The sequence below is a fragment of the Salmo trutta genome, chromosome 14 (assembly GCF_901001165.1).
Source record: "Salmo trutta chromosome 14, fSalTru1.1, whole genome shotgun sequence".
Lineage (NCBI taxonomy): Eukaryota > Metazoa > Chordata > Actinopteri > Salmoniformes > Salmonidae > Salmo > Salmo trutta.
In genome coordinates, this window is record NC_042970.1 from 19,632,888 (window position 1) to 19,649,181 (window position 16,294).

Sequence of the window (16,294 nt, forward strand, 5' to 3'; positions counted from 1 at the left end):
ACACCCGCAATAACATCTGCTAAATATGTGTATGTGACCAATACAATTTGATTTGATTTGATATGTTCTGGAACTCATCCTACAACATTGAGGAGTTTACCACATCAGTCACCGACTTCATTAATAAGTGCATTGACGATGACGTCCGTACGTACAGTACATACCCCAATCAGAAACCATGGATTGGAGGCAACATTCGCACTGAGCTAAAGACAAGAGCTGCCGCTTTCAAGGAGCAGGACACTAATCTGGACGCTAATAAGCAATCCCTGGACTTCCTGAAGGGCCGCCCCAGGAGGTAAGTGTAGGCAACAACAAAACCGCCATGTTAACCACCAACACGGGGGCCTGTACTCCTTGTTCATCCATGACTGCATGGCCGCGCACGACTCCAACACCATCATCAAGTTTTCTGACAACACACCGGTGGTAGGACTGATCACCGATGACGATGAGGCAGCCTATAGGGAGGAGGTCAGAAACCTGTCCAAGACAAAGTAGCTGATCGTGGACTACAGGAAATGGAGGGACGAGCACACCCCCATCCACATCGATGGGGCTGTAGTGGTGCGGGTCGAGAGCTTCAAGTTCTTCGGTGTCCACATCACTAAGGAATTAACATGTTCCACACACACCCACACAGTTGTGAAGAAGGCACGACAGTGCTCTTCCCCCTCAGGAGGCTGAAAAGATTTGTCAAGGACCTTCAGATCCTCAAAAAGTTCTACAATTGCACCTTTTTAGAGCATCTTGACTGTCTGCATCGCCGCTTGGTACTGCAACTGCAAGGCACCCATCCACGAGGCGCTACAGAGGGTGATGAGTACGGCCCAGTACATCACTGGGGCTGAATCTCCTGCAATCCAAGACCTCTATACCAGGCAGTGTTAGAGGAAGGCCCAAAAAATTGTCAAAGACTCCAGCCACCCTAGCCAGAGACTGTTCTCTCTGCTATCACACAGCAAGTGGTAACTGTGCACCAAGTCTGGAACCAACAGGACCATAAACAGCTTCAACCCTCAAGCCATAAGACTGCTAAACAAGACTGATGATCAATACCTCAATAAAACGGCTACTTGGAATTAGACCATGTGCCAGGACAAAGTGACTAAGGGGACAGTTGAAATCAGTGAGGGGGGTGTTCTTGCATTGGAATTATATTGAATTATGCTTATATCACGCTATACCATAATAAACATAATGTTACAATGCCAAGACTCCGAGACCATTGATTGAGTGCTTTTGAAGTGACAGGTTGGCACAAAATCTCTGCTACTCTGTATCAGCACAATGGACAGCACCCTACACACTAAAGCAAGGCTGGTTTGGTAATGAATATAGGCTACAAGATAGATAGGGTAATTCACCTATTACAAACAGCCTATTTTAATGCAGCTGTACACACAGCTGTCTTGCCAAAATAATGAAAACTAAAAGCTGAAAGTAGTAACCTAGTTATTCATGCCTGCATACAAAAATACTGAATAGCAGTTCGGCTTAGAATACCGACACAACTGCTAATGCGAACTAATGAATACAATCTGAACAAAACAGCAGTACCAAGTAGGCCTAGTAAACAAGTATCAGATCAACAAAGATATGACACAATCTATATTTAGGCTAGTTAAATTAACAGTTAAGAAACACAGTAAACATCAGGCAAATTAATATCCAAGTAACCAAAACATAGCCTACAGCCTACTACAGTGAGATGCAGCCATGCACAGCTGTCTTGCCAAACAAATAGGCCTTTAGGCCCGCTTCAAACATTGAAAACCATGCCACTCATGAGTACAGCAACACGTTGTGATAAGGCAAAATACACTTCTGTGGATCCAACTAGACCCATGTAATCAATTAAGCAATGTCAACCTACCTTAATCATGTTCCCAATAAGTACAGTTCCGTTTACAACCACGAAAACCAATAGGCTACCAAGAAAACCATAATAGAACGTATCTATTTCTATGACGAAACATACTGATATGTACAGTTGAAGTCGAAAGTTTACATACACTTAGGTTGGAGTCAATAAAACCCGTTTTTCAAGGAGGTGATCTTACAAGAAGACTTCAGGGAGAATGGAAGGGTTGATAACTCATGAAGTTCCACAGAGCATCAAGGAGGCTGCAACTCTTCTGAAAAGCTAAGAAACAACCTAACTGGTTGGTTTTTTATCAAAATCTTGGTGGTATAGCCAGTGGCAAAATTTCAGCAAAAATCGAGGGTTTGGAATGGTAAAATGACTTCCATAGCCAGCACAGGTTTTAAACGGCTTGTTTTAGTGTGTAGGGTGCTGTCCATGGTGCTGATAGAGCACAACAGAGATTCTGCGCCAACCTGTCACTTCTTGATCAAAAGCACTCAATATTGTCAGCATTTTAACTTTTATGTTTATTGTGGTACAGCATGCTATAAGCAGAATTCAAAATAATTACAATGTAAAAACCGATATGACGCCCCTGGGTATAGCTACAGTTGAAGTCAGAAATGTACATACACCTTTGCCAAATACATTTAAACTCAGTTTTTCATAATTCCTGACATTTAATCAGAGAAAAAATTCCCTGTCTTAGGTCAGTTAGGATCACCACTTTATTTTAAGAATGTGAAATGTCAGAACAATAATAGAGAGAAGGATTTATTTCAGCTTTATTTCTTCCATCACATTCCCAGTGGGTCAGAAGTTTACATACACTCAACTAGTATTTGTTAGCATTGCCTTTAAATTGTTTAACTTCAACGTTTCGGGTAGCCTTCTACAAGCTTCCCACAATAAGTTGGGTGAATTTTGGCCCATTCCTCCTGACAGAGCTGGTGTAACTGAGTCAGGTTTGTAGGCCTCCTTGCTCGCACACAATTTTTCAGTTCTGCCCACAAATTTTCTATGGGATTGAGGTAAGGGCTTGGCCACTCCAATACCTTGACTTTGTTGTCCTTAAGCCATTTTCCATCCTCATGATGCCATCTAGTTTGTGAAATGCACCAGTCCCTCCTGCAGCAAAACACTCCCACAACATGACGTTGCCACCCCTGCGCTTCACGGTTGGGATGGTGTTCTTCTGCTAGGAAGGCTCCCCCTTTTTCCTCCAAACATAACGATGGTCATTATGGCCAAACAGTTCTATTTTTGTTTCATCAAACCAGAGGACATTTCTCCAAAAAGTATGATCTTTGTCCCCATTTGCAGTTGCAAACAGTAGTCTGGCTTTTTTGTGGTGGTTTTGGAGCAGTGGCTTCTTCCTTTCTGAGCGGTCTTTCAGGTTATGTCAATATAGGACTCGTTTTACTGTGGATATAGATACTTTTGTACCTGTTTCCTCCAGCATCTTCACAAGGTCCTTTGCTATTGTTCTGGGACTGATTTGCACTTTTTGCACCAAAGTACGTTCATCTCTAGGAGACAGAACACGTCTCCTTCCTGAGCAGTATGACGGCTGCGTGGTCCCATGGTGTTTATACTTGCCTACTATTGTTTGTACAGATGAACGTGGTACCTTCAGGCATTTGGAAATTACTCCCAAGCGATGAACCAGACTTGTGGAGGTCTAGAATTTGTTTTTTGATGTCTTGGCTGATTTATTTTGATTTTCCCATGATGTCAAGCAAAGAGGCACTGAGTTTGAAGGTAGGCCTTGAAATACATCCACAGGTACACCTCCAATTGACACAAATTATGTCAATTAGTCTATCAGAAGCTTCTAAATCCATTACATAATTTTCTGGACTTTTCCAAGCTGTTTAAAGGCACAGTCAACTTCGTGTATGTAAACGTCTGACGCACTGAAATTGTGATACAGTGAATTATAAGTAAAATAATCTGTCTGTAAACAATTGTTGGAAACATTACTTGTGTCATGCACAAAGTAGATGTCCTAACTGACTTGCCTAAACTATAGTTTGTAACCTCTCTTGGGTAGGGGGCAGTATTTTCATGTCCGGATGAAAACCATGCCCAAAGTAAACTGCCTGTTACTCAGACCCAGAAGCTAGGATATGCATATAATGATAGATTTGGATAGAAAACACTCTATAATTTCTCAAACTGTTAAAATAATGTCTGTGAGTATAACCTCTCTAGGATAGGGGGCAGTATTTTCACATCCGGATAAAAAACGTACCGATTTAATCTGGTTATTACTACTGCCCAGGAACTAGAATATGCATATAATTGTTTGATTTGGATAGAAAACACCCTAAAGTTTCTAAAACTGTTTGAATGGTGTCTGTGAGTATAACAGAACTCATATGGCAGGCAAAAACCTGAGAAGATTCTGTACAGGAAGTGCCCTCTCTGACCATTTCTTGGCCTTCTACACTCTCTTTATTGAAAACTGAGGATCTCTGCTGTAACGTGACACTTTGTAAGGCTCCCATAGGCTCTCAGAAGGTGCCAGAACGTTGAATGATGCCTCTGCTGTCCCAGGCTGAAAAACAGTAGCACATTTGGTAAGTGGTCGATCTGAGAACAATGAGACGGGGGCGCGCGTGCACGAGACGACTCCATTTTCAACTACGAGTCTGTGAATGAAAACAGGGTTTCCCGGTCGGAATATTATCGCTTTTTTATGAAAAAAATCGCATAAAAATGGATTTTAAACAGCGTTTGACATGCTTCGAAGTACGGTAATGGAATATTTAGATTTTTTTTGTCACGATACACGTCCGCGCGTCACCGTTCGGGTAGTGTCTTGAACGCAAGAACAAAACAGAGGATATTTGAACATAACTATGGATTATTTTGAACCAAAACAACATTTGTGGATGAAGTAGAAGTCCTAGGATTGCATTCTGACGAAGAACAGCAAAGGTAATCCAATTTTTCTTATAGTAAATCTGAGTTTGGTGAGTGCCAAACTTGGTGGGTGTCAAAATAGCTAGCCCGTGATGGCGAGCTATCTACTCAGAATGTTGCAAAATGTGCTTTTGCCGAAAAGCTATTTTAAAATCGGACACCGCGATTGCATAAAGGAGTTCTGTATCTATAATTCTTAAAATAATTGTTATGTTTTTTGTGAACGTTTATCGTGAGTAATTTAGTAAATTCACCGGAAGTTTGCGGTGGGTATGCTAGTTCTGAACGTCACATGCTAATGTAAAAAGCAGTTTTTTGATATAAATATGAACTTGATTGAACAAAACATGCATGTATTGTATAACATAATGTCCTAGGAGTGTCATCTGATGAAGATCATCAAAGGTTAGTGCTGCATTTAGCTGTGGTTTGGTTTTTGTGACATTATATGCTAGCTTGAAAAATGGGTGTCTGATTATTTCTGGCAGGGTACTCTGCTGACATAATCTAATGTTTTGCTTTCGTTGTAAAGCCTTTTTGAAATCGGACAGTGTGGTTAGATTAACCTTTATGGGACCGGCGGGACGAATTCGTACCACCTACGTAAAAGCTAGTGTCATCCTGTGGCGCAATTTTTAAAACGTTTGAAATGCTATTACTTGAATTTCTCAAACATATGACTATTTTACAGCTATTTAAAGACAAGACTCTCGTTAATCTAACCACACTGTCCGATTTCAAAAAGGCTTTACAACGAAAGCAAAACATTAGATTATGTCAGCAGAGTACCCAGCCAGACATAATCAGACACCCATTTTTCAAGCTAGCATATAATGTCACAAAAACCTAAACCACAGCTAAATGCAGCACTAACCTTTTATGATCTTCATCAGATGACACACCTAGGACATTATGTTATACAATACATGCATGTCTGTTCAATCAAGTTCATATTTATATCAAAAACCAGCTTTTTACATTAGCATGTGACGTTCAGAAAAAGCATACCCCCCGCAAACTTCCGGGGAATTTACTAACAATTTGCTAAATTACTCACGATAAACGTTCACAAAAAGCATAACAATTATTTTAAGAATTATAGATACATTACTCCTCTATGCACTCGATATGTCCGATTTTATAATAGCTTTTCGGATGAAGCACATTTTGCAATATTCTAAGTACATAGCCCAGCCATCACGGGCTAGCTATTTAGACACCCGGCAAGTTTAGCCTTCATCAAAATCATATTTCCTATAAGAAAAATGGTCTTACCTTTCCTGTTCTTCGTCAGAATGCACTCCCAGGACTTCTACTTCAATAACAAATGTAGGTTTGGTCCCAAATAATCCATCGTTATATCCAAACAGCGGCGTTTTGTTCGTGCGTTCTAGACACTATCAGAATGCTAAATCCCGGTCGTGCGCATGGCGCAGAACATGACAAAAAAATTCTAAATATTCCATTACCGTACTTCGAAGCATGTCAACCGCTGTTTAAAATCAATTTTTATGCCATTTATCTCGTAGAAAAGCGATAATATTCCGATCGGGAATCTGCAATTAGCTAAACAGCCGAATGAAAATACTCCACGGGGGCGAATCGCGCACGCGCCTAATTCAATGGTCCTCTGATGCGACACTTGGAAAAGGAGATAATGTGTTTCAGCCTGAGGCTGCCTCGTCATCGTTCAGGTTTTTCCCGGGTTCTGAGAGCCTATTGGAGCCCTAGGAATTGTCACGTTACAGCTAAGATCCTTACTCTTCAATAAACAGATACAAGAAGAACGACTCCTTGTCAGACAGGCCACTTCCTGCATGAAACCTTGTCAGGTTTTTGCCTGCCATAGGAGTTCTGTTATACTCACAGACACCATTCAAACAGTTTTAGAAACTTTAGGGTGTTTTCAATCCAAACCTGAACAATAATATGCATATTCTAGCTTCTGAGTTGGTGTAGGAGGCAGTTAAAAATGGGCACATATTTTTTCCAAAATTCTCAATGCTGCCCCCTAGCCCATAGAGGTTAACGAGAGTCTTGTCTTTAAAATGGTGTAAAATAGTCATATGTTTGAGAAATTGAAGTAATAGCATTTCTAAGGTATTTGAATATCGCACCACGGGATTCCACTGGCTGTTGAGTAGGTGGGATGATTTCGTCCCACATACCCTAGAGAGGCAGAACTGATTTGGCAGGCGAAACCCCGAGGACAAACCGTCCCCCCCAAAAAAGATTTCAGCCTACCACTATTTTCAATGGCTGTCACTTTTATTATAAGGCGAAGTTCTCCCAGATTGCAATTCCTAGGGCTTCCACTTGATGTCAACAGTCTTTAGAAAGTGTTTCAGGCTGGTTTTTGGACAAATGAGCCAGAAATTGTAGTTTTTCTAGGTAGCTCCCATTTTAGCTGTAGTGTTTTCAAGCGCGTGAATGAGAGCGCGTTCTTTGGTATTTTTCTCCGGTAAAGACAATAACAAATATCAGTCTTAAATTCTATCATTTATTTACGTATTAGGATACCTAAGGTTTGATTATAAACGTTATTTGACTTGTTTGGAAAAGTTTATTACTAACGTTTGGGATTAATTTTGTATGCATTTTCATGGAGGGAAATTGGGTGGATTATTGACTGAAGCGCGCCAGCTATACTGAGTTTTTATGGATATAAAGAAGGACATTATCAAACAAAAGGACCATTTGTGATGTAACAGGGACCTTTTAAAGTGCCAACAGAAGAAGATCATCAAAGGTAAGGTATTTATTATATCACTATTTCTGACTTTCCTGTCGCACTTGCCTGGTTGAAATAAGTTTTTCATGGTTTTGTATGCAGGGCGCTGTCCTCAGATAATCACATAGTGTGCTTTCGCCGTAAAGCCTTTTTGAAATCTGACACAGTGGCTGGATTAACAAGAAGTTAAGCTTTATTTTGATGTATTACACTTGTGATTTTATGAAAGTTAAATATTTATAATTCTGTAGTTTGAATTTCACGCTCTGCAATTTCACCGGATGTTGGCCAGGCGAGACGCTACCATCCCACCTGCCCATAAGAAGTTTTAACAAGAAATTTGTGGTTGAGTGGTTGAAAAACGAGTTTTAATGACTTCAACTGTGTGTTCCATCATTAAAATAAAAGTCCGCTACCCTCTTTCCCTCTTGACATTATCGTGTCCAATCTCCCCCTCAGTGGTTGCTGGTTTGAAACAGTGAACTCATTAAATCAAATCTAATTTTATTGGTCGCATACACATATTTAGCAGATGTTATTGCAGGTGTAGTGAAAAGCTTGTGTTCCTAGCTCCAACAGTGCAGTAATATCTAACAATACACACAAATCTTAGGACTAGCAACCTTAGGACGAGCAATGTCATAGTCCGGAGTGCACATGTATGTATGTATGTATGTATGTATGTATGTATGTATGTATGTATGTATGTATGTATGTATGTATGTATGTATGTATGTATGTATGTATGTATGTATGTATGTATGTATGTATGTATGTATGTATGTATGTATGTATGTACAGTACCAGTCAAAGGTTTGGACACACCTGTCACGGATCCCTCTGGAACTTTCATTGCGCACACCTGGCCCCTATTCCCACTGATTGTATTTGTATGTATGTGCCCTTTGTTCCCCATGGTGCTGTCGATTATTGTTACAATGTCCGTTGGTGCATGTGTGTACCTGTGCTGTGTGTTTTGGACTTTCGTGCCCTTGTGGATTGCGCAGATGATTACGGGTCTCGTCCCATGTGTTAATCATTGTGCGTGTGTGTATGTATTCGAGGTACTCCTCACTCTTTTGTTTGGGTTTCAACCCTGTGTTTTGTGTACTTGTTTGTTTGGTCTTCGTCCCCATGTCTTTACACGGCATGCCGCAATTTGGGGTATAATAAAAAAAATATTACGCATTCCAGCGCCTGTCTCCTGAATCTCTTCATACCAACGTGACAACATATGGACTTGGTCTTTTACCAAATAGGGCTATCTTCTGTATACCACCCCTACCTTATCACAAAAAATTCCACAAATTAACTTTTAACAAGGCACATCTGTTAACCTCTCTGGCGCATGTGGGACGAACTCGTCCCACCTACGTAACAGCCACTTCAATCCAGTGGCGCGATTTTTGAATCGTTTGAAATACTATTACTTCAATTTCTCAAACATATGACTATTTTACAGCTATTTAAAGACAAGAATCTCGTTAATCTAACCACACTGTCCGATTTCAAAAAGGCTTTACAACGAAAGCAAAACATTAGATTATGTCAGGAGAGTGCCCAGCCAGAAATAATCAGACACCCATTTTTCAAGCTAGCATATCATGTCACATAAACCTAAACCACAGCTAAATGCAGCACTAACCTTTTATGATCTTCATCAGATGACACACCTAGGACATTATGTTATACAATACATGCATGTCTGTTCAATCAAGTTCATATTTATATCAAAAAACAGCTTTTTACATTAGCATGTGACGTTCAGAAAAAGCATACCCCCCGCAAACTTCCGGGGAATTTACTAACAGTTTGCTAAATTACTCACGATAAACGTTCACAAAAAGCATAACAATTATTTTAAGAATTATAGATACATTACTCCTCTATGCACTCGATATGTCCGATTTTAAAATAGCTTTTCGGATGAAGCACATTTTGCAATACTCTAAGTACATAGCCCGGCATCACGGGCTAGCTATTTAGACACCCACCCAGTTCAGCCTTCACCAAAATCACATTTCCTATAAGAAAAATTTTCTTACCTTTCTTGTTCTTCGTCAGAATACACTGCCAGGACTTCTACTTCAATAACAAATGTAGGTTTGGTCCCAAATAATCCATCGTTATATCCAAACAGCGACGTTTTGTTCGTGAGTTCTAGACACTATCAGAATGCTACATCACGGTCACGAGCATGGCGCATGGCGTGACAAAAAATGTCTAAATATTCCATTACCGTACTTCGAAGCATGTCAACCGCTGTTTAAAACCAATTTTTATGCCATTTATCTCGTAGAAAAGCGATAATATTCCGACCGGGAATCTCCAATGAGCCTAAACAGCCGACTGAAATTTCTCCATGGGGCGAATCGTGCACGCGCCTCATTCAATGGCCCTCTGATCGGCCACTTACCAAAGGCGATAATCTGTTTCAGCCTGAGGCTGCCTCGTCATCCTTCCTGTTTTTCCCGGGTTCTGAGAACCTATTGGAGCCCTGGGAATTGTCACGTTACAGCTAAGATCCTTACTTTTCAATAAACAGATACAAGACGCACGACTCCTTGTCAGACAGGGTACTTCCTGCATGAAACCTTGTCAGGTTTTTGCCTGCCATAGGAGTTCTGTTATACTCACAGACACCATTCAAACAGTTTTAGAAACTTTAGGGTGTTTTCTATCCAAACCTGAACAATAATATGCATATTCTAGCTTCTGAGTTGGTGTAGGAGGCAGTTAAAAATGGGCACATATTTTTTCCAAAATTCTCAATACTGCCCCCTAGCCCAAACAGGTTAATTGGAATGCATTCCATGTGACTACCTCGTGAAGCTGGTTGAAATAATACCAAGAGTGTGCAAAGCTGTCATCAAGGCAAAGGGTGACTATTTTGAATACATTTTGATTTGTTTAACACTTTTTTGGTTACTACATGATTCCATATTGTAACGCCCTGGCCATAGAGAGGGGTTTTTGTTCTTTATTTTGGTTAGGCCAAGGTGTTACATTGGGTGGGCGTTCTATGTTCATTTTTCTATGTTTTTATATTTCTTTGTTTTGGGCCGTGTGTGGCTCCCAATCAGGCACAGCTGTAGTTCGTTGTTGCTGATTGGGAGTCACACATAAGGAGCCTGTTTTTCCTTTGGGTTTTGTGGGGGATTGTTTCTGTTTAGTGTCTTGCACCTGACACTACTGTTTGGCTGTCGGTTTTCTTGTTTTGTTGTATTGTGTTCGTTCGTTAATTAAAACTCAAGATGAACACTAACTCCGCTGCACCTTGGTCTACTTCCACAGACAGCCGTTACACATATGTGTTATTTCATAATTTTGATGTCTTCACTATTATTCTGCAATATAGAAAATAGTAAAAATAAAGAAAAACCCTTGAATGAGTAGGTCTGTCCAAACTTTTGACTGGTACTGTATAGACATTATGTTAACACCGATGTTCACATAGCGCTTCAAACTAGTTTTTCTTTCCAAAGTACAGTGCATTTTAAGTACTCTTTGCTTGATGCATGCCAAGCGAATCCGTTGGTACTATCAATAACATGCTTCCAGTTAGAATACCCAGCTTGGGTGAAGACCTTGTCTGCCTTAGCATTGGACCCAACACAGAACTTTTGACATTGGAAACAAAATGCCGCATCTGCAGTAAACGTTTTTGGACAAAAAAACTCTGCGGATAGGGTAGGATTCTAGGCTAACCTGGGCTGATTCCTCTGTTCCAAGATCGTCAGGAACAGTTGGAGTTGGAGTGGGCTGTGGAGCCATTATCCTGGCAGCGCCTATGGAAGGGTGGGTAGGCTCTGCACACGGAGCTAGTTGGACCTCGGCAGCATCATCGATACTGGCCTTGGCTTCGGCCTCCGTGGTTTGATGCTGCTGCTGCTCATTGCTCTCCTTCTCCTTTTGTCTTCGTTTGGATACTTTGGCGAAGCCAATTTCTGAAGTCCATCTTGGCAGTGGCAGATTAGCTGGTTCGAGCTAGCTAAATAGACTAAGGATAATAACACTAATGCTTTTAACATCTAGCTAAGACGCTAACTAAAATCTGTAGTGGTGGGGCATGAGGCAGAGTTGAGTGAAGTAGCTTCAACTGTAAACTTGACCCCGCCCTCATAAATCCAAATCAAATATTACAATATTATCATGTTATTCACTTAGCCTAGCACAGATGAGAAGTGTTTTTCCCCCACTTTTTATGGAAACCTAAATGAGACATACCTTAATAACACCCCAGTGGCTTTCCATAGCCCCCCTACAAACACTGCGGCTCGCTGTCCATTGTGCTGAGACAGAACATCGGCGATACAAATTTCCACTGAGGGGGCTAATCCCCCTTTTGCCCCCTTGTGGAGACAGGCCGCCCGGACTACCTGCATTGACCCTTTTCTGCACTAACTCTCTTGCACTGACTCTATGCACACACTGGACTATACCCACATACTCACACCTACTTACACTGACACCCAAACACACACTACATACGCCCACACACATAACACACGCATACTGATGACACACACACACACACACACACACACACACACACACACACACACACACACACACACACACACACACACACACACACACACACACACACACACACACACACACTGTAGACTGCTGCTGCTGTCTATTATCTATCCTGTTGCCTAGTCACTTTACCCATACCTATATGTACATTATCTCAATTATCTCATACCCCTGCACATTGACTCGGTACTGGTACTCCCTGTGTATAGCCATGTTATCTTTACTTGTTTTGTGTTATTCACTGTGTATGTATTCCTTGTATCCCTATTTCTATTTTTATTTTATATATTTTTTATCTTCAACTCTGCATTGTTGGGAAAAATATCTGTAAGTAAGCATGTAACTGTTAATATACACCTGTTGTTCACTAAGCATGAGACAAATACAATTTGATTTAATTTACCCTCTGTAATGCTCAGTCGTATCCTGCTGCCTGAGTCCATTGAAGCCTCGGCCCGTTGGTCACCTCTCTCTGCTCTGGCCTCCTTGTCAACATGGAACTCAGGAAACTCAAGATTCTGACCAATTTTTAAGAGGCCACCAAATTCCTTGTGCGTGTTTATTTATTTATTTTTTATATGTGTTTCTCAGCTAAATCATGGTGGGTTTAGCCATGGGTTCCTTCAAGACGCCAGAATGATCTGGATACCTCAAGCCTACGTTTTTTCTAAGTTGTATACGTTTTTTCAAGATGTATAGCCTACATGTTTGTCTTTATTAGAAGAAGATATACCATGAATCAGCATGCACTTCCCATGACCTTCACAACAAATTGAATTCCCTATTTTTTTGTCAGTTGTCCCTGGAGTTGGATATTAGCTGAAACGATGGTGTTGATTTTGGTTATGGTTTATGAAAGTCTAGTCTGTTACAGACTGGGGTTTATATAGGAGACTGGTATCTTCTGACAGAGTTCAACTGGAATAGTCTCAGCAATGTCTCCTGACTGAATTGTTCATGTCTGTCTGTCTGACTGTCTGTCTGTCTCTTCCCTTTGTTTTCTCAGTATGTGTTACATGGCCACCAAAAGGTCAAGTACCCAGGGTCTGAAGCCAATTACACCAGCTGTTTCCATGCGTTAGCATTATGATTTGTTTACATTATTGACCAAACATTTATCTTCTTGTCTTACTTATTTAGCTCAGATAATGAGGAACTACTCTGCACCACACAACATCTTACAGTAGCAACATCTGAAATTGGAACAGAAATGAACTGCTTGGAAGAGCTGGCTTCCATGGCAGGCAATTATCATTGAAACCTTACTCTGTTCTTCTTGGTTTATGATGCATGTAATTTTTCCATCATTTTGCATGTTATTGAATTGCTGTAGTAAATTTGTATGGGAAGACATAGCATTTTTGTTCTCAAACCATGGAGTGAGCCTGGAGAGCATTGCTGCACTGCATGGACATTATCACTGAGAGCACTGGACTGTTGTGAACCAAGCATATGGATGTAGTTGTAGCTATTGGTGTATGAAATATGGCTTTGTTTGTCCCCTGTAACCTGTGATTACACTCTGGAGTGGAGCATTGAACAGGACCTGTTTTCAGAAAAGCTTTTTCTAGAGGGCCATGCAGTGCAATTTTCCTTTATTTATCCTTAAACTCAGAGCAGGATTGGATTTCTCTCATTCTGAGGAACTGGTGCCAAGCATGACTAAGTTGGGCCTGTAAAAAGAGATCCCAGACACATGCACAGTTGCACACACAGACACACACACACACACACACACACACACACACACACACACACACACACACACACACACACACACACACACACACACACACACACACACACACACACACACACACACAGTCTTGTACAACTAACGTTGTGGGGACACAATTCGGTCCCGTTCAAAATCCTATTTTCCCTAACCCCTAACCCTAACTCTAACCCTTACCCTAACCCCAAAACCTAATCTTAACACTAAACCTAACCCTCACTCCTAACCCTAGCTCCTAACCCTAAACCTAATTCTAACACTAATTCTAACCTTAAACCTAAACCCCCTAGAAATAACATTTGACTTTGTGGGGACTAACAAAATGTCCCCAGTTGGTCAAATTTATGGTTTAGGGAAACTCGTCCACAGACACACAAACACACATAAACACACACAAGATCAATGAAATACTGTACTTTTCACGTTAATAATACAAAATAAAATCTCTTTGAACTTATCAAGGTGTTTCTTTTGGTGATTTATATAAATTGTTCTAATTTTGCCACATCTACTCTATGAAATCATGGAAGTGTTTTGTTGGACTTGGGGAGAGAAGTTTGATATGTTTTGAATATAATACTTTCTCTTTTAAAATTATCTTAACTTTATTTAGAGAAAATACCTTTAATTGATCACTGATTATTTCCTGTGTCTGTGTTGTGCCGCATTTGCGTGCCTGTGCTCTGTCATCTACCCACAAACCCTATGTTTAATTTGCTGTCCATCTCTTGCCTACAGACTGCAGCCCCAAGGGTGTTCAGGGATGGTACTGACCTCTTCCTGCTGACAGAAATCTGCAGTGAAAGTCCCCAGTGCAAAAGAAAACAAGCTTCTAGCTGCAAAAAGCTTTTCAGGTCCTCCAACACACCCGTCTCTTCCGGCTGAGCTGACTCCCTAACACAGACGCAGGCTGCTCACACAAGACTGAGCACCATGTTCCTTCCCCCAAAAATCTATACAGTTCCATGTCTACGACAGTGCCTTTATCAACCCCCTTCATGTATTTTTTAGTACACCACTGTTCTAGACTAAACAGAGATGGTCACAGAATATTTGCTTTGTCTGTATAAATAGGGAGTTTCATATGGATTCTCTGAGACTTTGGCAGCATGGTAAGCAATTACTGGCATCATATAAAAGACTCACTGTTTTTATACTGAAGCTTTCACACAATGAGGCGAGCTAGGGTGGAGACTAACTTGGCGTATACTGTTGTATCACAACGGGATTCAAGCAGGCAGTGAGTGATGAGAGATTCCCAAAAAACAAGCCACTTCAATACAGCTATGACCAAAGTAACTTTTTCGTAGCAGGTTAGGATAATTAACGTAGCAGTTTAGGAGAATTAGGTTAAGGTTGGGAAAAGGGTTAGCAAAAATGCTAACCAGCTACAAAAAGTAACTTTTGGTCGTAGCTGTATCAAACTTAACCTTTTACTGCAGTGGGCTAAATCAGGGTCTGTGTGACCCTGATTTAGCCCACTGCAGTAAAACGTTAGTAGTCTTAAACAAATCTACTTTGAAACAAAAGTATACACCTCATACACATGGTTATGGGCTTAAAAAATAAGACACATGTACCATGTCAGATATAGAGTTGAAATGTATAAAATGTTGAGTTTGCATCCCAATATTACTCTTTATATACACCACAGAAGACTGAAATATAACAAAACTGTTTGACATAGAAACACCAGATTTTCTGTGAAAATGTTAAAAAAGTTTATTCATTATGCAATTTTTAATAACATTCCACCCATGAGGCCACTAAGTCATTTGACTACAGGAAAGGGCTACGTTAATGAAATATCCCAGTTACTTGTGGAAAGTGTGTTGCACCTAGGTAATGTCTCTCTGTGACCTCTTCAGAGATTTTTGAGTGCCATGCTGAGTGACTCAGGTTGGCAAATGATTGACTTTGAGCCTGTAGGACAATCCTCTCCTGTGGCTCCTCTGTCAGGCATGGATTTAGCTGGGACTTTCCTCTGTGTGCAGCATTCAGCTCAGGTTAGAGCAGAGCCAAACCATGGGCAGTGTTTGCGGAGGCGTGTACGAACAGGTCCCACAGCGCAAAACGTCTCCGTTAGCCATTCCTGGAAGACCACATTCCAAAATGGAAATAAATATGTCAGTGGAACAGTCTCAATAACAGTCAAGAAGAGAGATCATGTTATACCTAGTTATTAGTCATATGGACATCATTACAGATTCTGTAAGGTATCCTTCAGCGAAACAGTAAAAACTGCATCATTGTTTGAATGATAAATGCTCTGGCCTAGTACAGGGATTATTAGGGTGTTGTCCATGATGCAATGAGGAATCCCTCTCTAGTTAATCCAGTTACAGGGTGTAATGTAGAGGTCAGGTTTGGTCCCACAATCCTCTCCCTCAAGGCTCTTTGTTGCCCCTTTTAACTTTTAACACTGACCAACATGGTCATCAGGTTTTTTTCTGTATTGGGATTTTCTCTCTACCCAAACACTTTATTGATT